Source organism: Pipistrellus kuhlii, unplaced genomic scaffold, assembly GCF_014108245.1.
Source record: "Pipistrellus kuhlii isolate mPipKuh1 unplaced genomic scaffold, mPipKuh1.p scaffold_m20_p_2, whole genome shotgun sequence".
Classification (NCBI taxonomy): domain Eukaryota; kingdom Metazoa; phylum Chordata; class Mammalia; order Chiroptera; family Vespertilionidae; genus Pipistrellus; species Pipistrellus kuhlii.
In genome coordinates, this window is record NW_023425515.1 from 72,250,935 (window position 1) to 72,276,068 (window position 25,134).

The 25,134-nt window shown below is 39.0% G+C and overlaps 1 protein-coding gene across 1 annotated transcript in view; it reads right to left on the reverse strand.

Moving 5' to 3' along the window:
- Positions 1-25,134, reverse strand: part of LOC118724369 (ABI family member 3 binding protein) — a 238,964-nt gene that overhangs the window by 154,032 nt on the left and 59,798 nt on the right. The window lies entirely within an intron of this gene.

Sequence of the window (25,134 nt, forward strand, 5' to 3'; positions counted from 1 at the left end):
ATTCACTTCTAGAAATCAAAGCTAAATCCCTATTTTTCTTAAATTGTCCTTACTGTGACAGAGCCTCTTAGAGTTAACCTTTTATTTCCTTCCTTGATACACATTAACCCAACTATGCCTTAGTGGTTTTTAAGAAGACTTGAAGTACTAGAAAAATAACATGCATGATCCAAGACATACAAGCAATTTAAAAGTAATTTTTGTTATGATCCCAGTCATTTTGCATAAAGCAAAGGCAGTTACAGCCAATTACAAATTGGAACAGATGTTGGAATCTGGGTGCACATGTGGCCTTCTATGCTCATTAAAAACTTTCAGTGTTCATGGATTTCAGCAGTGTTTGCATTTGATTGGTAACACAGATTCGGAAAAATAAAACAAGTGAAAAAGAATTTTATTTCTATTCTGAGCTATGAAGTTCTTTGTGGGTTTGTAACAACCTGGAAATTCACACAACAGTAGCCTGATCAGAAATTCTGGTAAAACATGCCAAAATACATGACTTTTTTCGTTTAAAGCATGTGTTAACTAAAATGTCAATTTAAGAAAATTGTGTGGAATGCAATTACCTTAACAAATGTTCCTTTTCTAATAGTTAAGCCTATATACATGGTTGTAGGCTATTTATATCTAATTTGCTTAATATTTAAATGCCCTATGGTAGACCATAGAGACAGTTTACAATTTGGGGAAAACTACTATTGAAATCCTTTATAAGGTACTAGAGTTTTGTTGTTTTTTGTTTGTTTGTTTGTTTGTTTTTAATATATTTTTTATTGATTTTTTACAACCAACCAGCTGCCTCTTACACACCCCCCACCAGGGATGTGCCCACAACCAACTTACATGTCCCTGACTGGAATTAAACTTGGGACCTTTTAGTCCACAGACCAACGCTCTACCACTGAGCCAGACCAGTTTTGGCAGGTACTAGAGTTTTTGACAATACAAATAATCCTCTCAGAATAGCTGTGTTTGACAAATTCCAATTCTCTCATGTTTTGATAGAGGACATCTGCCTTGAAAGCTACCTGCTTTAGAATGCTGTCACAGTGCTGTTTGGTTCTGCCACATACATTTCCACACAATAACCATAAAACAAACCAGATGATCCTAAAGGGGCAGGAAAAACAAACAAACAAAAAACAACACGCCAATTTATTTACCCTGACATCTTTTTTCACAGTTTGGTTTCATGTCAAACTAAATTTCTGGGCATAAGAGTGTAGACTCCAGAGCCTGAATAATCTTGCTCTGCTACCTCCCAGTACAAGGTGGACTCTCTTGGTGCACCTCTTTGTGGGCTGTGTGCACAGTCTTGTTGTAGTTAAGCCTTGATTGCTGTTGGTATCACTCGGAGGAATTGACCTCCAGGCCAATTGGCTGTGAGGATCAGTTGCGTCTACAATTGGAGAACTTCTGTTCTGGAGACACCCTTATGGGGCAAGACTTCTTCAGTGGGGCTTTGGTGCTCACTGAGTCTGCCCCCTGAGTGTGTCTCTTATGGATGTGAAGAGTTGTAATCTGGATTGTCTCACCCTGACCACTGGGTTCACTGGCTCTTGGATCTTCAAGGATGTGCAAAGTTAGGCACTGCCTGAGGCTACCCAGCAGATCTACAGAGAGATCTGCAGATTCCTCCTCTTTGTTTGGGGTTTGGAGGTTCTCAGATGAGGCCCAGCTGTGAAGCAATGCAAGCTGCTGTGGGGCCTTGGGCCTTCTTTTGGAGGCTCTGGACTCTCTGATCCAGCTACAATTTGTTAGGTATTAGATTGCAAAAGCCAGGCCATTCATATGCAAATGCCTCTGCACACAGCTTGGGTGGGATTATAAATTGGTTAGGGTTGAGGTCTCAGGGAATCACTGGGGTGGAGCAAACAGCAATGTCTGACCATCAGCCCTATCCTCAGAGGCCCTTGGGTCTCAGTGTCCCACAGTAATCGCTGCAAACACCTCTGAGAGAAAGCTGTCTTCATGTTCCGGCCCAATGCCAGACAGTTTAGTTTTTCTCATATGAGTCTGGGTCCCCAGAGTCTCACCCAGAACTGAAGTTCAGAGCAGTCTGGAGCTTGTATTTCCCTCCCAATTGAAAAAGACAACTACCCAGTTGCTAGCCCTTTTCTGCACTCAAGAGCCTCCGAACCTCTGCACTTTACTTCCGTACTTCCACACCTCCTCCCACTCTCAATGTGCTTTTCTCTGTCCTTCTAGTTGTATAAATTCCACTCAGCCAGCCTTCCTGTGGTTCTGGATAGTATCTTTTTTGTCTTTTAGTTGTAGTTTTGAAGTGGCTATGCAAGGCAGCAATTCAGGTGTTTACCTGTGCTGCTATCTTGGTTCTCCCCACCAATTTTTAAAATCAATTCTGAATAAGAATTCAATGAAATATTTCCTTAATATAAAATACTAGAGGCTCATTGCATGAAGTTTTCCTATGGCTGCATTTCCTACGGCATGAAGTTTTCCTACGGCACTGGTTTTCCTACGGCTGCAGCGAAGCCAAGCCTTCAGCCTTCAGGCTTGTCTCTGGCTGCAGCAGAGCCTTCAGTTTTCAGTCTTCAGTCTTTGCTCTGTGCCTGCACATGCAAATCAACCTACCATTTTGTTGGATTAATTTGCATATTCACTCCTGATTGGCTGGTGGGCGTCACGGAGGTATGGTGAATTTACCTCCTTCTCTTTTATTAGTGTAGATATCTTAGGACATCTGCACCACTTTAATTAAATGTGCAGGATCCCCCACACACATACTTCTGTTGATAACTCACCTTCACTTTATCAGAACATTCAACCCTCATTTTTCTTTCCCTTTTATTACCATATTTTAAAAAAATGTTATACTATGATTCTATTTTTGTAACCTACTTGTGCTTTTCTTTGAGTAATGGGACAAGAATTAGGCAAACAAAGAATTATGTAACCAAGTATATTATGTGTTCTTGTATGTTGATGCTGTGGGAATAGCTAAAATGAAGTAGTAAGTTAGGCGCATTCCTGCAACATTTACACACAAGACCAGTCTTACCAGAAGAGTGAGTTAGAACAAACTAGCTCAGAAAGGTCCCAGATATAAGTTCCTATGACCATTTCCCTCTTTGAGGTACCTCCTCACTTGACTGAGTAGCTTGTCCACTTTGATCTTATTTTCCTTTATTCTCAGAGAGGATGACAAAAGCAATCATTCGCAATTTAATGTGAGTGGATTCATGTTAATCTCTATTCATGATCTATTTTATTTACATAAGAAAAGCATGTTCTCTACTAAATACATACTGGGCACCGCACAACAAATGGGGAGACTTTTTTGTCTCAGTGCCCTTCCTAATTCCTTTTCTCTGTCCCTAAAATCACTAAGGTGTGGAGAGCTACCTTCTCCATAAGCTAAAGATAACTGGGTTGCAAATGTCTTGTCAGAGACTACAGTTTCCCTCACACCTTCCAGAAGGTCAAGAAAGTGACAGCTTCAAAATATTAAAAAGTAAAAATATAAAAAACCACAACAACAGCAAGTATTGTACCATGATAGTGACAGCTTCAAAACTGACAAAGAGGGCCAGTGATTTGGAAGAAACCCCGGTAAAACAGTGTTTCCAAAATGCTGTATCGCCAATGTTCTTGCTGGCACAGATGGTGAGACAGTATTGAAAACAAGGATACTGAGAACTCTGAGTCAAAAGGTAAAGGAGAAAAGTTAAACTCCCCAAAGTGAAGGATATTTAACAGTAAGTTCACTTTTCTTTGTCTTATTTTCCTTTCGTGTTTTTTATTTTATTTTATTAAGTAATAGATATTTTCCTCTCTCAAACCCCAAATCCCATGCTGACCATATGAAAGACATCAGACAAAACAAAATTGAAGGACATTCTGCAAAATAACCAACCAGGACTCCTCCAGACTGTAAGGTCATCAAAAACAAGCGAAGTCTGAGAAAGTTATAGTCTGCCGGAGCCTAAGGAGATGTGACAATGGAATGTGGTGTCCTGGGAACACCTGGGGTCAGAAAAAGGACCTCAGGTAAAAACGAAGGCAATCAAATGAAGGATGGCCTTTAGTTAAAAATGTACCAATATTGTTCATTTATTGTGACAAATGTAGCATATTAACGCAAGATTGTGAGAGGGATATTCGACTGCCCAGTGGGATTGGGCCTAAACGGGCAGTCAGACAGTCAGACATCACTAGAGGGGTTCCAGATTGGAGAGGGTGCAGGCTGGGCTGAGGGACTCCCCCTCCCCCGGCCTTGCACGAATTTCATGCATTGGGCCTCTAGTTCTAGCATAAAGAGTTTAATTAAAAATCTCTTTGTAAAAAATAGATAACAAAATTTATGTACCGATGAATCAAAGGGATCTCTTCCAATAAGGATAAAATAAAGGTCCTACTAGGATGCAAAAGCAATGTCACTCATCAGCAACTTTTTTCTTCATTTTAGATAAATAGTGGTGTGATTTACAGTTAAAGGAGCTTTAGAATTTGATGAAATGAGGTAGGTATTTTTATTAGAAGCTCATATGGCACATCACAAAACTAAGAAGTTAAGAAAATCACCCACCTAGCCTGTACCAAAAGTCTGTGGCCCTGTAAAACTCCACAGAGAAATATTTTCATTTTTTTTTTCTTGCATCTGCAAGTGTTCACATGCCACCCTTAACAGTAATCTGGCCTGAGTAGGTGCAGTCCAAATTTAAGTAGTCCCTTTAGCTTTAACATTTGGCAGACAGCTCCTGTGCCTTATTTCATCAACACTAGCATTGAGTAATGTCTGTTTGCAAAGACCCTTGAACAGCCTCCTTGTGTTTGAAGCTCAGGCAGAGAGTTCCACTCAACCAATAGTCAGTTTTGAAGAAAGAATCTTGGAGTGTGGCACTGGGGGAGGATGGGAGAGAGCTAGCAGAGCTCTGCAGGCCCTGGCTCTGCATTCTGTCTCAGCTGCTCTTGCCGTGCTGCTGCCACCAGCTCCCTCACCTGCTGGGCCAGGAAGGAGGGAGGGAAGCTTCGCTGGGCATGAGGTGTACAGTCTGGTGGTAGGGGGAGGGGGTGGTTGGTGTATAAAAAAGACAGCAAATCCTACTTGTCTACTTACTCATTTTTTGAAAGTTGCAACAGTAATTCTAAATTTCAGGAGAATAACTAACCTTGCTCCCCACCCACACACCTACTCTTACATTCTAGTGATAAATAATAACAAATTGACTCCACAGCAGCAAATGGGTTTCAGCAATGAGGTACGGACGGTTCCTATGAGAGCGCCCAGTGACTGGAAAATGAGAGGCTCAGATACTGTTGATGCAAGAGATACATCCCTCCAGTGGGGAATATCAGCCAAAAACTCACTATAAAATATAATAATTGGGTCAAAAGCTAGAACGGTAGCCATTGTTAGTCTTGTCTGTTTGTTTTTGTGTCCTTTCAGGAAGTTTGGTGTCTCTTCTGCAAAAATACTGATGAGTTTTTTCCTAGAACATTGAAAAAAATTAGGCTGTCTGCTTAGACTTATGCTAAGTTAGTGGTCAGCAAACTCATTAGTCAAATCACGGCTCATGAGCTGCAGTTTGCAGACCACTGTGTTAAGTCATAGCTTTGCAAAGCTTCATGGTGGCAGGAGTCCAAAGAGAAGACACAGTGGTCACAAGTAATATCAGTATTGCGCTTACTTTACTATGTCTACTAAGTTCATAAATATAAAACTTTAGTAAATTTTAATAAACCACTTAGGTTAATAGCATGCTGCTCTTAGTTATACATAAAAAATGAACATCTATAGAATTATGAATCATCACAAACTAACACAAGGCCTCCACCTTTTAGAGTATTTCTAAGTCCCTGTGAGAAGATGTGGGGGCTGAGAATCACACTGAATCTACCCACGACTCAGGTCATGTTTTATTATTATCTGTACCATTAAGCCTGGAAATATAGCAACTGCACAATAAACATTTTCTGAAAGAATAAATGATCTACTCCTCTACTCTATTTTGCCTGGGGCCAGAATAAAAATAAAGCGTGAAGCTTGCAGAAAGAAAGGGAAATAAAATGATTCGGGATTTGGGGACTAGCAGTTTACAAAAGAGAGCAAGTGATCTTTCTGAAAGACTAGTAAACGTGAACCCCTGAGTTCATCTTTGATAAGCTGTCTGTAAAACTGCTTTTGCCCCTTGGAAGTTTTTTCTTATGTATGGCTTTGTGAGTAAGAACAATCCTTATCTTTTTTTCACCTGTAAAAACAATTCAAAGCAAATGTTAAAGCCAATCCTACACTGTTCAGTAGTTATTTCCATAAAAAGTTACAAAAATGGTTGAAAAATGAAGCAACGCCCACTTGGACAGAACATTCTGCTGGGCCCTGGGCCCTGCGAGAGCCCTGGCTTCTCTCAGCCTCTGAAAGGCACCGGGCAGACACAAGCCCCCAGCAGGCTGGGGCAATATGGAGGTCAAATGGTTTAGAGGCACAGCCACCCCCTGACTCAGAGCGTCTACTCATGCAAAAATGGCAAGGAACATCACCACTGGTGGGATTCCAGAGTGGCCAGTCAGCCATGCTCTGCAGGGAGCTTACAGCAGATGGGATGTGTTTCAGAGTCGTTTGAGATGGATGGCAGGCAGCAGGGAGAGGCAGCCCCTCATCTCCATGCTGCAGAGTGAGTGGAATCTCCAACTACAAAAGGAGACTCAGCTTTGACAGGAAGACAGGAGGTGGGGAAGGAAGAGGTGGGAGGAAGAGGTTGGAGGCGGGAAGAGGGCTTTTCCTAGGCCAGGAATGTGTACCCCCAAAGGCTCTGCTATGCTCCTTCACTGTCCGCCGCCTACTAAGGTGGTCTGGAAGGAGAGATGCCTCCTTTTCCCAGACAGAGAGGCATTTCAAAGACACAGTCCACTGAGGAAGACATTACTGGAAACTTTTTTTCCGAGAGTTTTGCTTTAATTTCAGTTAGAGTTGGGGAAGCAATGCTCCTGAAAACACACCAGTCACCCGGCACTGACTACACATATTTTGCAAGCCTCATCAATGCAAAAGCAAAGGGTGGGACCCCTGGTTTTATACGCCAGGGGAAAGTGACATTAAAGACACTAAAATATAAAGTGTTTCCTTTCTTTCACAGTCCCTGTCCAGACCTGCCATGGGATTCATTGGCTATTTAATGTTGAGCTCTGCTGGACAGTGCCGACCCTTTCTCCTCAACCTGCCTGCTTCCCTGCATGGGACCCACCCCCATCACTACTAACTCAGGATCAAAGCACCTTACCCCCATCCTCCAGCGTGAAAAAGCCAGCCTCCCCTTCCCACAGGCCTGCCATTCCAGCCCAGAGATGCCAGGAGATTGCCACCGTGGCACTGGGACACACTGTGCACTTTAACAGGGGTGCAAGAGACATTTTCTTTGGCAAAATCACCCACGGATCGCACTGTGTCACTGCCAGCCCATGCAGAACTGCTGCCACCATGTTCTGCCAGATTCCCCATGGGCAGGGGTGGGGGATGGGGGTTCGCAGACCTGACCCTCCCTGCATCACACTGAGTCCCTGCGGAAGGTAGAGGTGAGGACAGGTGTTGAGTGGGAGTGAGGAGAAGGCCCAGCAGAAGGGGAGCCAGGAGACCAGGTGCTGAGAACCAAACGAGGTGTAGGGCCATCCAACCTAATAGACAGCATCCAACTATTAAGAATTTCAAGACAGTGACAGTAAAGCTTTAAACTTCAAATGCAGGGCCCTTCTGAGTACGCTGGTCACAGGCCTGGACCTACCATCCACTTCAATCCCTGCATACCCACCATCTTGATTTGGAGACAAATTATTTGCCTACACTGCAAACAAAGACTATTTAATAACCTATTTCTCTTACTCACTTGCCCCACAGCCAATACACATCTTTTCCTAGTTTGCAGACTTATGAGGCGTTAACATTGTCGACTTTATTGCCTGCAGGTTAGTTCCTTGCCCGTGTCTTACATGCACAATCTGCAGAGAAACAGAGTAGGGCGTTGTCTGTGAACTGGTTTAAGGTTTGGCAAGGGCTTGCTTTTGAAGGAAAGCCTGGACATATGCACATTTTTCAGTGAGTCCACAACTTCTTTCATATTATCTCTACTGGAAAAAACATTAAAAAATCAGGACTGTGTCTTGATAGTTCCCTTTCAAGGTAGGCCACAGGAACGATCAGATGGTAAGTCAAAGCTTGCCAGTCAGCAAGGTGTTTTCTCTCTCTTTTTTTTTAATATATATTTTATTGATTTTTGTACAGAGAGGAAGGAAGAGAGATAGTTAGAAACATCGATGAGAGAGAGTCATCGATCAGCTGCCTCTTGCACACCCCCTATTGGGGATATGCCCACAACCGAGATACATGCCCTTGACCGGAATCAAACCCGGGACCCTTCAGTCCCCAAGCCGACGCTCTGTCCACTGAGCCAAACCGGTTTCAGCTGTTTTCTCTTTTAAATGCTGGCTAGTGCTACCACATAGGGGTGAGGAGGCAGGAATAATTTCCATGAGGTGAGTTTTTATGCAGGGTTCGAAGGTAAGCGGGGACACGAATGGTATGGGGAAAGCACAGGGCATGGTGGTCATATGCACAGGTCTGAAGCCACCTGCCACTTACCGTTTCTTCATTTGGAAGGACTTACTGTCTTCATTGGGAAGACGAGGATGAGGACACTAATAGTACTGCTTCAAGGGGCTGTGAGGATTTAGCGACCTGTTTCTGTGAAGGCCCAAGCCTAGCACTTTGCAGATGCTCAACATCAAACCATCAGCTAACAAGTTGGTGAGAACTCCACTCCAGCATTTGCTGGGCAGCTACTTTGTGCCCAACCATGGTGAACGGAACACAGTAATGGCAACCTCTTCTTGACTTTATCCTTCTCTTCTCATTGAGGAGTGTTCCTGGTGGCCAGAGGAAAGGCTGGGCTATTGGCTTAGAATCAGAAGAAAAAAGACCTATGACCATGCTAGGAATTCAAGGCTTTCTTTCACATGTAGATGAAGCATATACTTCTATGAAACTGAGACACTTTAGAGAGAAAGGGGAACACTGTTAATAATTATGCCAGAACAACTGGTGTAAACCATAACCATGCTTGAGAATAATGATTTTCCCGTAGATTTGCACTTCTGGCAAATACCGTGTTTCCCCGAAAATAAGACATCCTCCGAAAATAAGACCTACTTACAGGTTTCCTTCTGAGTGAAATATAAGGCATCCCCCCAAAAATAAGGCCCCCCTAGGCTAAACATAAGAAATTTGGTCCACTGATTCTGAAAGAAATGGAGTCACAAGAAATTCACCAGGAAATTCAGGAATTGGATTGTTATGATGATGTTCCAGAAGATGATGACATGATTGTCATTGACTAAATGAGTAAATTCTTGATACTGTAGGATTCACAATTTGTCTGGTTTGTGTTGACAACTACCGTACTACCGTACCGTATAAAGGTAATAAATTTCCTTTATTTTCATTTAACAATAAATGTGTACCGTGTTCTTCTTCATGGAAAAATAAGACATCCCCTGAAAATAAAACCTAGTGCATCTTTGGGAGCAAAAATTACTATATGACACTGTCTTATTTTCGGGGAAACAGGGTAGATACTTTTTATCATGTTGACAGGGAGGCTTTCCCAGCAAACCTTTCTTTAGTCTGTGGGTCGCCAGTTCCTACATCCACAGGTCTATTGACGTGGAGGAACAAGGGAAGGTGAGGCTCAGTTCAGGTCATAAGGAGCTGGTGAGACATGACACAAATAAGAGCAGACGAACAATAACAAAACAAAAGCAATTATAGAACAACTTAAAACAGAAAATGATAAATGCTGGCCAACATGTCAGCACTTCAGGTGTGATCAGTATGTTCCAGGGAACATCAGGTGTCCAGGGGAAAGTAAAACATTTAAGAAAATAATATGTGGGCAACTAGAAAATGAGGATTTGATTGTATGTCTTGGTTTTGAGATATATTCCTTAAAAAGTTCATAATAAATAGAGAGGGTGGTGGAAGAGATGGGGTGAGGGAACACGTTTTGGGGACACAGTAAATGCTTTATATATTTTAATTCATTTAAACCTAAAAAAATAAATGAAATCATAAAGTCTAAATATTATCTTGCACATCTGTTCCAGATGACCCTCTAGTTCTCTAATTTATCCTCCTACTGGCAGCTGTCTTTCCATTTAGAACCCTTCTCAATAGCAAGCCTCTTGCAATGAACCTGGGACAAGGTATGCTTCTGGCCCAGCTATTTTGGGAGACTATTTTAAATATAATTAATAAATTTTTAAAGTTAGATTTTGGTCTTAGTGCAATACATTTGAAAAAAATTGTTATGCTTTATATTGAAATGTTCTGAATTAGTTTAATTGCATTTTCAAGAAAAGTGTCTTGGAAACAGCTTATCTACTGTTTGATGAGGTCAGAAAGATTCTAAAAACATAGAACTTTGAAAAGACGCTATTTTTATTAAAACATGCTAAAATGGTCATCTATAATCATCAAGGTCTTTCTGGTATAAACTCATGGTGAATTATTTAAGTGATAGCATAGCATTTATTAAGAAATTGATACCCACTGTGCCAATTTCTTTAAAAATCCCTTTTGAAGCTTATGTAACTTGTGCTAAATGTCAAGTGATTCTGAGATTCCTATTTTTTTTAATGAAAAATTTGGATTAATCTTGAATATTTAAAGCCAAATACTTCCCAAGTGGTAAAACCATTTCCAGAGAAAGAACTAAGAATTAGATGACATTTTGAAAATAGCCTTAAGCAAAAGAGCAAAATACACCTTAACACCTTGCTGACTGGCTATTTCAAGCCAGAACTGGCTCATGCAGCAGCTACTTTACTTTCAGTAGTTTTGGCAACCCCTGTTCTCCCTTACGGTTCCACAGGCCAGTGTTTTGTTCTTCAAAAATAGTTCAGCTGTAGACATGCTGTTGAAGTAATTATGTTGGTAAATATGATGCCAAGAACAAAAAAAAAAAACAAAAAAAAAAGGAGGAGAAGGAGGAGAAGGAGGAAGACCACCATCCATGGGCATAAGGAGGCAGAAATATGGTTCACATTTTTGCAAAACTGCTAGGAAGGCAGTTTACATGTAGTAAGCTGAAGGAGGAAGTTTGATAGGTAAGTGAGTCCCACTTAAAGAAATAAGTTCCTCTCCCTTCTGGGCTTCCAAACTGCTTTATTTATGTATTTTACTCTAATTCTTATTACATTGCAATATAATTGATTTTACATATGCTTATCTTTTTCACCAGACTGTGTGTTGTTTTTTATATAATGGGATCAATTCTTATTTATTTAGATTCCCATTTTATAGCACTCTGCTGAACATAAAATAACTTTTAATAAATATTTTTAAATGCCCCCCCCCCCAAAAAAAAGAACCAAGAAAAGGCCGTAAGATAGATAATATAGTCTATTGTAAATTTTTGCCTTCACCTGTATATATCTCAAATTTGCAAATATAGCTACTCTCATTTTCACAAAGCATCCTTACTAAAATTCCATATTTTAGTTTTGCCGGATTATATGTCTTGAATCTGATGTTTCCTCGCCATGGAACATTGCTTCATCAAGTGATAATAGCTGTTTTGAAGTATTTAAGTATTTTGCTTTCAAGATAAAGGGTCCAAAAGAGGTCCAACTTGTAAAGACAGTTTGTGTTACATGCTTGTGAATTATCATTCCAATGAAAGAATTAAGTATTTGCTCAAACCTCTTTCAAGTCATAGTTTTTGGAAATATGAGTGATTCAAGTAAAGGATCAGTTGACTAGTAATCTTTCCATTCTGGCTTCTTTGTTAGTCAAATCACTATAATTAAACCAAGAAACTTCTTTATATCCATATCAACATCTGTCCATGGTGATCTTTTAGCAAAAGTTTTGTGGTATTTGGTGATTATATAAATTGGTTTGAGAAGTAATGAGATAGAAAACAATCTTTATTAAAAAATAATTTGGGCCCTAGCCAGTTTGGTTCAGTGGAGAGAGCATCAGCCTGTGGACTGAAGGGTCCCAAGTTCCAGTCCAGTCAAGGGCACATGCCTGGGTTGAAGGCCCCAGCCCTAGTCCGGGGAAGTGCTGGAGGCAACCAATCAATGTGTCTCTCTCACATCTAGGTTTCTCTCTGTGTGTCTCTCCCCCATCCCTTCCACTCTCTAAAAAATCATTGGCAAAAATCCTCCAGTGAGGATTAATAAAAATAAGTAAGTAAGTAAGTAAGTAAGTAAGTAAATAGGTTATTTCAGTTATGCTTTGTGGGTCTCCAAATTGAACAGTTAGGCCTGAAATATTTGTATAATCCTCTGAGGCTGGTATAATGTCTTTTTCTGCTCATTCTTCTTCAGAATCACTTTCACTGTTGGATGCTATCATATATCTCTTTGCCTTTGTGATGTTCTAATGTCAGACACATTACTATCTTCAGACAAAGTATTGTCTTCCGGCTGACTACCAAAGTCACCTGGCCAATCTGATACAATGTCTGCACATAATTCGCTCAAACGTTCTTCTCTGCCATGACACATCTTTTTTTAAAACTTTTTTTGTCATCATAAAAGGTGGGTGGAAAGAATCAGATGTGTTGCCCATCACGTCTCTGGAAATACTGACTGACAAGTTGAGAAGACACGAGTTAACCTATGACTGTCAGCAACATTTGGACATGGAAACATGAGTGTACTCAATGCTGTCAGCAAGGCAGTCCATGTGATCCACAGCTATTCCAGACTTCCTGGGCCTCTCCCTGCCTCCCTCCCATGCATTCACTTACTGTGCTTCTAAACTTATAATGACACTGGAAGTAAAAAAGAGAATCTAAGGCCTCTAGGGCCCTTAGATCCTGAGAGTTTTCTGTTAGGGTGGAGTGTGAGAGCAGACAAGACACACCAAAATAAAAAAAATAGCAATTTATTAAGAAGGATTATTAAAAAAAAATGCTCAGGCTTTAGGATATTCTTGGAGAGGGTAATAATGGTGCCTGCCAAGAAATGGCCTTGCAAAGAACAGAGATGGGGCTTGATGGACAGGCAGCTCACAATAAAGATGGTGGTGGGGGTGGAAGAGGCACAGTAAGTACTTTATGTGTTTTCACATTTAAGTCATAATAAGTTAGGAAGCCAATGGCTCCTTCCATAATATATGGACTTTTTTCTTTTCTGCTTAAAGACATTATAGAAGCAACAAACAAATGGCTGGTGTGTGTCTTCTCCTGTAGAAGAACAGATAAAATTTACTAGCTGAGTAACTTTAGGAAGGTTACTTAAACCACAGGGTGTCCCCCCAAAAATGTTTACATATATACTTTGAATAATTATTAATTCCAATGGGTTAAATCTGAGATAACAGAAAAAAAAAGTGTGTATACTTTTTGGGGGACACCCTGCATTGGAGCTTCAGTTTCCTTGTGTGTAAAGGGAAGGACCACCAGGACCTCCCCTACTCAGCTACATCCCTCGTCCGCGCGGTGTGGGGGATGTGGGGGCTGGGCGGGGGGTGTTGAGGGTGGTGGCTGCCTTGGCTTCGCACTGCTGTCTGTCATCTCACTCTCTCCCTCACAGCCTCTTGTTGGTTCTCTAAGGAATCTGCCAGGAAAGAGAGGGACTGAGCTGGTTCCAATGGCTGGGTTATCTCTTGTCCCTGCTCTCTTGTTATTTTTCAGCTTTATTACTTTTAACACGGTTCCTTCGATTCTTTATTCCAGCTATTTTTCTTCAGTAAATCCACCACCACCTTCCTCATGGCATTTATCGCAATAAATATTCACTTCTTTTTGTCACTAAGGTGATTTTATCCTTACGTGAGACACATAGCAGCAATCGCCATTGTTGTATATTTCATCCCACTCCCATAAAAACGGACAGAGCACTTTTATGACAAAGAGAGAGAGAAGGGCGGTGGAAGTTCTGAGTTGCAGTGAAGGAAGAAGAAAAACTGGGCATTTACTCTTGCTTTCTGTGAGAATGTAAAAATTCAGGGTAAGATGTGGAAGAGGAATTAATAATCTGCAGGAATGTAAATTGCGTAAAATTGAAAGCATAGAATTTATATTTATCCGTATCCAGGTAATCAATTATAAGCAAACTTTGTTCAAAATCATTTAAAAAAGTAATTTTCTCCTGTGAAATAAACATTGGTGAAAAATCAGAATAAGACACTGCCAATTACCCTTTGGCCTGAACTTGCCGAGATAAAATCACCAGCGGTTAAGTAAATAAATCAGTGTCATGCTCTTACTTCTATCTTATTTTGTAAAACAGTAAAAAGTTTTGCCATGTTCTTTATAAACCCTGCTTTGTTGGAGTAAGAGCCTGGAAACGTGAAATCTAGAGATGACAAGCTCAGCTGTATCTTTTTAAGCAATATATTTTGAAGTTTCACCTTTTTTCCTTTGGAAGCCACAGCTGTGGAATTCCAAGAGGCACCTGACAGCTCTGTTCAAGGGCACAAAACAGGAATCCCCCTTAATAATGAAAAGGCCATGACTCCAGGAGACAGGTGTGTGCCCATCAAACATGCTGTGTCACAGTCAGATTCTGCTGCTCCTTTTGTTTCTTAATCTGTTTTTGGATCTGTCCCTTCTAAGAAAACATTTCTTAAGTGCTACAGAAAGATGCATATGGGTACTTCTTTTTAGTAACTGACAGTTCTACCAAAACATCCACTTCTATGATTTTACTGAAACCCCACCTTGCAAAAATCACACAAAAACTGAAAACAAAACCACAGATCTACCACAGAGACCAAAGTTTTTCAACCTAGGCAAATCTTAGAGCCAACCAGAACTTCAGTGGTGATTCAGCCCATTCATTATCAACAACTGAGAAAAACAAAGCTCAGACAGTTGAGGTAAATTATCCAGGATCACTCATCTCATTATAATAGCAACTGAAAAAAATTATAAAACATGCCTACTGGGTGCTAGGGTTTATGTTAACTGCCTTATATAATTTATGCATAGCTCTCACAACATTCCTTAAGGATTATCTATTTTATATATGAGAAAAGTGAGACAGAGAAGTTATGACTTACCCAGAACTATTCCACAATAAGTAGTTGTGTTGGCTTTAAACCCAGGTCTGTCTGACTAAAAAAGCATACACACATTCTTTCCTCTCACCATTCTGCCTCTCTGGGAAGAGGTGGATCTTTCTAGAATGCAGATGTTAGCATTCTGATCCAGGCTCCTTCCAGTGCTGAGAGTCTATGGGGCTATTAGAGGTGTGTTCCCCTCTGGTGCAGAAGTCTCTCTAAGGCATCTCTCTACTGGCCACGCGGGGACTGGGGCAGGGTGGCTGAGAGGCCTGTGGTTGGGTGTGAGAAGCGTGCATTGTTAGGACTGTGAGTGTGATGGTTAGCAGCTAGGAGAACACAAGTCAGAAATCTGCCCTCTTAAACCTTTTTGGAGTCCTATCACCTGGTTGAAAGACAGATTCTTTAGTCAGAATTCATGATAGTGATAAATATAAATGATTTTTTTAAATTAAGCTTTTCTTGCAGTAAACATACAAAAATAACTTGTTAACTTGCACTAATAACTGGTGGGCTGAAATGCTTTCCTTCCCAGTGACACTGATTAAAGTATTTTCAGATGTCAAGAGAACATCATAGAGTCTGACTCTACAAACTTTCCAAGTAAAAAATATTCTTACTTTTTACTTTACTGGATATATGCACAATTACCAACAGCTGCACATAAAAGCAATAACCCGATGTGTAAACCAGATGAGAACATTGATGATGTGGGTAAAGAAAAAGACACAGGAACCTAGCAGATCTATTATATATGAATCATGTTTTAGCACATCATTGCAAGATTCTCACAGCCATTAATAGTGACCTTGGAAAATACAAGTTACCCTACTGCTCCAATTAATCTATTAAAATTTTAGTGAAAGATTTTACATTAGTAAAAATTTTTTACAAGGGTTTCATATGAATCTTATTTTCCAAATTGCAAAAAGTAATATTTTATATTTATTTTTTCATTTTGCATGTAAGAGCAGCATGTGACTTTTGGAAATGCCCGTTAGTTCTATTTAGATAGAGACAAATAGATATTAAAATAAATGTAGACATACTTATAAATGATTATTCGGAGTATTAGTCCACGGATCACTGAAAGTTCATTTGAATATTTCTGAACGATCAACAGCTTTTCATTTCAATGCTGAGATCTTTCAAACACACCAAATAAGTGAGATGTGTCAGATGATGTGGAACTTTGTATTTGTTTTTGAAAATAAGAATAAGTTACTATGGGTATAGGTCAGTGTCATTTCCTATTACAGAAGAAAGTATTATAATAGGAGGGGCTGTAAGTGATACCTTTTTTCCATTATAAAACAAAACAAAACACAAACACAAAATTTCTTGCTCTTGTATAGCATATTGCTCTCAAGGGATTTCAACTCATCACTTATGACCATGAATTCACTAATATGACCACAGCACATCTGTGAAAAATAGACTTTATTGCATTTCACAGATGAATAGAATTGAGAATGATTAGCAATAAATTGGTGGCAGAAAGGGAATAGAGACACTAATTTCAAACATACAGTTTACGGCAGGCAGAATAATGGCCCACATCCTAATCCCCAACATCTGTGAATATGTTACATTAAAGGAGAATTATGGTTGCAAGTGGAATCAAGGTAGTTAATCAACTGACCTAAAACATCCTGAATTATCTAGGTGGGCTCCGTATAATGACAAGGATCCTTAAAAAGTGAAAGAGGAAGTAGAAGAGATCAGAGTGATGTGGTAGAACTGCTTGACCCACTGTTGACTTTAAAGGTAAAAGAGAAAAGCTGGGAAAAGCAAGAAGATAGATGCTCCCCCCCTCCCCTCCCCAGGGCCTCCAGAGGAATGCAGCCAGCCCTGCCCACTCCTTGATTTTGGCCTGGTGAGACCCATGTTGAACTTCTGATCTCAAGAAGGCTAAGATAATAAGTTTGTTATATTTTAAGCAACCAAGTTTGATAACTTATTACAGCAATAATAGAAAACTAATAGACAACTGCTAATCAATTAGAAGCAATTAATATAAACACAATAATTAAGAAAGGCAATATATAATCAATATATAATCTGAGTAACTAAAGAATAACATTTAACCTGAAATGCAAGCCCATTTTGAAGTAATAAAAGTAGAAGCTCACAAATTCCTTGGCATAAAGAAAGGTAGGAAAGTAAATATGTAAGAAGAATGTTTTTTTCTTCCACTAGAATACTATTAGAACATAAAGGAGATTAATAAAAAGAAAATATTGATTTATTTAAAGGATGAGGTAAGAGTTTTGAAAAGGCTATTTGAAAATGTTTTCTAGAAGTTGGGAATCTTTGTCCCTAGAGATTTTTACAATACATAGTGATCTATCTATTTTATCTACCTTGGATGGCTTAGATATATATCAATACTTCCATGATGACAAGGGTCTAGATTGCACAATTTCTCATGGCCTCTCCAGCCTAACCACTTTATGCCAACTTGAGTCTATTTAGTGCCATAAATATGTAGCTATCGCCTCTCTACTCATTGTAAACCAGAGAGTAAGACATAAATTTTTACTTCAATAAGTTAATAACCAACCATATTCAAGCAAGACAATGAGAAGAAACATAGAACTGGATAAGTGACATGTTGATTAAAACTCATTAAGTATATAAAAATTAACTCACTTATTGATCATAAAATAAACAGTATCATTCATCACCATAGCAGGCACCAACCTATTGCAATGAGAATTTACCCTGCCTTTTCTAAAACATGACTAAGGAAAATAAAATTCTTTATTATAGAATTTCAGCTAAACAATACAGAAGAAATGACAAAATTAGATTCTACCTATACTCTATCTACAATGTAAAATTGCCATTTTATAACCCTATTTTAAAATAATGGATCTAGGCAATGATTGCCAGTAGATGCTACACCATTAAGTGAAATTTGATGGTGAATTTTATAATGGATGGATCAGGCTGAGACCACCTACACACAACAGTCTTAACAACACTAAGTATGATATCAACCATCAGATACCTCTTTTGTGAGCTGCTAGGAAGTATATAGTACCACCTATAAAATATTATTCCCCTCCAAAAAAAAACTGAATCCAAATATAATGCAACCTTCAAATTTAAATAGCTTTTCAAGGAAGTACAGTGATAGAAGAGCAAATTCAGAAATATGGAATGGAAGCAACCAGTTAAATACAGAATGTGGTCCAAGATGTATAACCCAATGTCTTCAGAAAGTCAATGACATTTTAAAAGGGAAGCGCCGAGACCGGTTTGGCTCAACGGATAGAGCTTCGGCTTGGGGACTGAAGAGTCACGGGTTCGATTCTGGTCAAAGGCATGTACCTTGGTTGCGGGCACATCCCCAGTAGGAGGTGTGCAAGAAGCAGCTGATCGATGACTCTCTCTCATCGATGTTTCTAACTCTCTATCTCTCTCCCTTCCTCTCTGTACAAAATCAATAAAATATATTTAAAAAATAAAATAAAATAAATAAAAGGGAAGGGAAAGAGGATTATTACAGAATAAGAGATATTTAAGAGATATAACAACCAATTATAACATGTAGATCTTGTTAGGATCCTGACTCAAAAAAGAAAAAAAGAAAAAAAAAATACAATTCTAAGAAGGCATTTTTAAGATCACCAGAGAAATTTAAGTATGGACAAGGTAGAAAACATTATGGAATTATTATTGTTATAATGTGATAAAAAAGTGAAATTATTGAAAATATTTCTTTTCTATTAGAGATACATACTGAAGTGTTAATAGATTTAAAAATAATAGATTAGAGCAGACATATGTGACATAGAGGCTAAAAAAAAATACAAAAAATCAATAAAACCAAGAGCTAGTTCTTTGAAAAGATAAACAAGTTTGATAAACCATTAGCCAGACTCATCAAGAAACAAAGAGAAGAGACCCAAATAAATAAAATCAGAAATGAAAGTGGAGAAGTAACCATTGACACCACAGAAATACAAAGGATTATAAGAAAATACTATGAACAACTATATGCCAACAAGATGGACAATGTGGATGAAATGGACAAATTCCTAGAAAAATACAATCTCCCAAAATTGAATCAGAATTAGAAAACCTGAATAGGCTAATAACCACTGATGAAACAGTAATAAAAAGACTCCCAGCAAACAAAAGCCATGGTCAAGATGATTCACAGGGGAGTTTTACCAAACATTCACAGAAGAGCTAACACCTATCCTCATCAAACTATTCCAAAAACCCCAAGAGGAAGGAATACTTCCAAGCTCTTTTTATGAGGCCAGCATTATCCTAATTCCAAAACCAGATAAAGACACTACAAAGAAAGAGAATTACAGGCTAATTTCACTAATGAACATGGACGCTAAAATCCTCAACAAAATTCTAGCAAATTGGATCAAGCATTACATTGGAAAGATCATACACAATTATCAAGCATGATTTATTCCAGGAATGCAAGGCTGGTACAATATTCACAAATCAATACACAAAATACATCATATAAATAAAATGCATAATATCGATACATCACATAAATAAAATGAAAGACAAAAATCACATGATCATATCAATTGATGTAGAAAAAGCATTCAACAAAATCCAACACCCATTTTTGGTAAAAATTCTCAGTAAAGTGGAACTAGAAAGAGCATATCTCAACAAGATAAAGGCCTTATATGACAACCCTACAGCAAACATATACTCAATGGGCAAAAACTAAAAACATTTCTCCAAAGAACAGGAACAACACAGAGATGTTTGCTTTTACCACTGTTATTCAACATTAGAGACCTGGTGCATGGATTCGTGTGGATCAGGCCAAAATCAGCAGTATGACATCCCCCGAGGGGTCCTGGAGTGCAATAGGGAACTCTGCATAGTTGCTTTTGCTCAGCAGCTCCTGTGTTGAGCGTCTGTCCCCTAGTGGTCAGTGCATAACATAGATACTGGTTGGTCAGCTGGTTGGCTGGTTGGCCGGTTGGCCGGTCAGCTGGTAACTTAGGCTGATAAATAGATAGATAGATAGATAGATAGATAGATAGATAGATAGATAGATAGATAGATAGTACTGGAAGTCCTAGCCACAGCATTCAGACAAGAAGAAGAAACAAAAGGCATCTAAATTGGAAAGGAGAAAGTAAAACTGTCATTAGTTGCAGATGACCTAATAACCCTAATGACTCCACCAAAAAAACTACTAGATTTAATAAATGAATTTGGCAATGTAGCACCCAAAAACTGATGGCTTTTTTTATACACCAATAATGAATAATCAGAAAGACAAACTAAACAAACAATTCCATTTACCATGGCAACAAAAAAAAAATAAGATACTTAGGAATAAACTTAACCAAGGAAATAAAAGACTTGTGCTAGGAAAAATACAGGACATTGAAAAAAGAGATAGAGGAAGATATAAACAAGTGGAGAATGTACCCTGTTCATGGATTGGTAGAATCAACATCATTAAAATGTTCATACTACTCAAAGCAATCTACAGATTCAATGCAATTCTTATTGGTATTTCACAGATATAAAACAAATACTCCAAAAATTTATATGGAACCAAAAAAGACCCTGAATAGCCGCAGCAATTTGGAGGAAAAAACAAAAACAAAAAACAAAGTTGGAGAGATTATAACACCAGATATCAAATTATACTACAGAGCCACTTAATCAAAACAACTTGGTATTGACACAAGAACAGGAATATAGATCAACAGAACAGAAAGGACCCCAAAAGCCAACCCACTCCATTTCTCTCAATTAATACTTGACAAAAAAGGCACGAACATACAATGGAGTTAAGACAGTCTCTTTAATAAATGATGTTGGAGAAATTGGTCAGATACATGCAAAAAATATGAAACTAGATCCCCAACTTACATTATACACAAGAATAAACTCAAAATGGATAAAAGACTTAAATATATGTTGAGAAATCATAAAAGTCCTAGAAGAAACCATAGACAGTGAAATCTCAGACATCTCTCGTAGTAATATGTTTACCAATACATCTCCTAGGGCAAAGGAGACTAAGGAGAAAATACACAAATGGGACTACATCAAAATAAAACACTTCTGCACAGCAAAAGATACCATCAACAAAATGAAAAGAGAGCCCACTGAATAAAAGAACATATTTGGTAATGATACATCTGATCAAGGGTCAGAGGACCTAAACAGACACTTCTCCAAAGTGGACATACAGTTGGGTAAAAGACATGAAAAAATGCTCAAAGTTGCTGATCATCAGAGAGATGCAAATTAAAACACCAGCTCACACCTCATATCTGTCAGAATGGCTAACATAAACAAAGCAACAAATGAAAAATGCTGGCAAGGATGTGGAGAAAAGAGAACCCTGTTGGTGGGAATGCAAACTGGTGCAGCCACTGTGGACAACAGTATGGAGTTTCCTCAAAAAGTTAAATATGGAACTGCCGTTTGACCCAGTGATCCCACTTCTTGGACTACATAATAAAGAAACCTGAAATACCAATCAGAAAGAATATATGTACCCCTATGTCCATAGCAGCACAATTTACAATAGCTAAGATCTGGAAATACTCCAAGTGCCCACTAGTAGATGAGTGGATAAAAATGCTGTGGTGCATTTATACCATGGAATACAATGCATCAGTAAAAAAGAAGGACCTCTTACCCTTTGAGACAGCATGGAGGGACCTGAAGAGTATTATGCTAAGTGAAATAAGCCAGTCAGAGAAAGATAAGTTTTATAGGCTCTCACTCATATGTGGAATCTAATGATCAAAATAAACTGATGAACAAAATTGATCCAGAGACACAGAAGCCTAGACTTCAGAATCTCAGAGGGAAGATAGGGGAGGATAGGTGTGTGTATGGGGGGGGGGGGGCGCGGACGGTGACCATCCAAAGAATTTGCATGCATACATGAATAACCCCTGGTCACAGACAATAGGGTGGTGAAGACCTGGGATGAGGGCAGGCTAGATGGGGTCAATGAGGGGAAAAAGGGGACATGTGTAATACTTTCAACAATAAAGATTTAATAAAAAAATAGATTTAAAAATATGATGTCCAATTGTAACAGGATAGTAAGAAGCTAGGGAAATTCCTTGACAAGTGGAAACTGAGACAAAAATAATTAAACAAGGCCAAACAATTTGAGCAATTTACAGCCAGAAATGAATCACAAGGTTTTACCTTCCCTAACCAAGGACCCTAAAGAATAAATACTTTACACATTCCAGACTGCAAAGGGATCTAGGTTCTGGTCCTTCTTCATTGACGTTCTTTGAAAGTAAAACTAACCAGAAAAAAAACAAAACAAAACAAAACAAACAAAACAAAAAGCCCTGACCCTACTATATGATCAATCAACATATCGAAGGACACACCTGGAAAGTTAATGAATATTCTGTTAAGACCCTCCTATATAACCTCCCCTGGGACTCCCACCAGTTAGGGAGAGATTAAAAGGCTCAAAACAAAGGACCCACAATGCACTGTTCTTTCCTATGACATTTCTCAGGAGCCAAAGCTGCTGCTTCTATTCTAAACCCTGCCTTGTCTCACTGTCCCCAACTTTAATAAACATATCCTCAAAGTCACCTGGACTCATTTGTGAAATCTTTGTTTCACAAAGTCAAGAACCCAGACCTCACTGGCCAATTCAATGCAGACTGCTCTAAGCCCAGTCCCTGTCCAGCAATGCAATTAAAATACTCAAGTAACATACTGTGTATGAAGAATACATGGAACAAGATCAGTAAAAAAGTTATATGTATTCAAGTTGCATGATAAGACACTAGGGCCATTATAATATTCTCTCCCCTAATGTTTGAATTTTCCATAATAAAAATATCTTAAAGGATTAAAACAGTAGTAGGGAAATAAAAGGGTACCTCATCCATTTGATTATCCCTCATCATTTAACTAGTGAACCATTACAAGTGAACTATCACTTCTAATGCTCAGTAAATACAGGAGCAGTAGATCTGTTTCTGTTTGTGTGGAGTTATAGTATACAGGGTCCAGTCACTTTTTATAGTAAAGTGGCTGTGATGGGTGAATATTTGCAAATTTCAAATTCCTTATGGCTTATATTATCAAGGTTAATGTGGTTATATTTGTCCAAAGTTCCTTAATCTCAATTTTTTTGTAACTGTAATTTGTTTGTTTTATTAAAGTGATTATCTTACATAAAAATCTAGTCTAGACACTTAATTAACAATGTTACTCCCTTGCCTGATTTTAAAGTATAACCGAGACTTCTCTATGAGAAGCAAGGGGCTGCAGAACAAAACAGATTCATCCTCAGCATTCTGAGTGTATATGAATAAATGCCAGATCTGAAATATAATAGTTCAAGTTACGGGCTTAAATATCAGAAGTTCATGGAAAAGCTCTTTAGCAATAATCCTAGCAGTGGAGCAAAATATAAATCTCAGACTGTTCAGAAGCCTTTGAGAGCATTCATAATAGATGACCTCTTTTTTTTTTTTAATGTTATTCTTTAAAAAGGTCTTATCTACAAATAATTTTACTGAACAAGACTTGAAGCAGCCCACATCCTCCAAATTATATTTTAATGTGATTAAAAACATTTTCAGCTGAAACCGGTTTGGCTCAGTGGTAGAGCGTCGGTCTGCGGACTGTAAGGTCCCAGGTTCAATTCCGGTTAAGGGCATGTATATCGGTTGCGGGCACATCCCCGGAAGGGAGTGTGCAAGAGGCAGCTGGTCGATGTTTCTCTCTCATCGACGTTTCTAGCTCTTGATCTCTCTCCCTTCCTCTCTATAAGAAATCAATAAAATATATTTAAAAAAAATTTTTTTTCAGTGAAATGTTAAACTTTATTATAAATGAAAACTCTAATCTTTGTGTCTGACATACTAAAAAAAATTCAAAATGTAATATTTTTTCTTTTCTTTTGAATACCATTGTAATTAACCTAGTTATTCTTAACAGGAAAGAAGCAAAGGGGAGGACAAATAGCCTAGGCCAGTGGTCGGCAAACTGCGGCTCGCGAGCCTCATGCGGCTTGTGAGCCTCTGTTTGCCACTCTGTTGACTAATGAATTTGCAGACCACTGGCCTAAGCGTATAATTTGCCAAGAAGCACAGTTTATTGCTTCCCAGGAGGGTCTATTCCCCACCAATGGCTGGGTATAGGGACTGAATGGGGTGGAGAATAGAAGCATGACTAGTAAAGTCTGGGTGACACAGGGAGGTACTTTCTGTCAGTCACATATGGGAACAGGTCATTGGCTAGAGTAGGCATGGCCCCTGCAAGCACTGGAAGGTTTGAGATACAAAGGAGTTCACTCTCTCGCTTCGTGCTTTCTTAGTTTGCTCTTGTTTGACTCCAGGTTTCTCTTGGGTGACTCCTGATCTGCAGGGCTCTCATGCTCCTGCATTTGCCCAAAGTTCCCACAGCCATGTGGACCCCAAACAGTGGACTGATGGACTGCACCAGCCTGATGCTGTACCAGACCCAATTCCAACATGGGATGGAAGCTCTGGACACTGGCTCTGCTTCTATAATAGATCTGCTCAATTCCCAGCTGTACTTCTTTCAGGAGGGGATTAAAGGAAATGGGACTTTGGAAACCCAGGGATTGTAATTTAATGCAAATAAAAATCACACATCCTCCCTCACAAAGGAGATACTTTGCCTCTAGATATCCTAAGGCCGCCATCCCCCTGCGTCCAGTGGGGAAGAGGATCCCACACTTCTAGCAATAACATTTTTTTTTAATTTTTCCTCTTTTTATTTTTTTATGTTTTGTTTTTAAATCTTTATTGTTGAAAATATTACATATGTCCCATTCCTCCCCCCGATTGACCCCTTATAGCTTGCCTCTGCCCCTCCACCATCCTATTGTTTTTGTCCATGGGTTATGCATCAATAACATTTGTAAAGGTTGCTTCTCATGAAAAGACACCCAGAAAGCCATAATTGTTATTTTCCACCAGAAGAAAGTTAAGGCACTGGAGGTTGGGGGTGTGTGTGTGTGTGGGGGGGGGGGTTTACTCCACATAAGCTATATTACAGATTTAAACCAGGTATTTCAGCTTATTTTTTTCTCTATGCAATTTAACTATGTGCTCAGGGATTATAGGTAT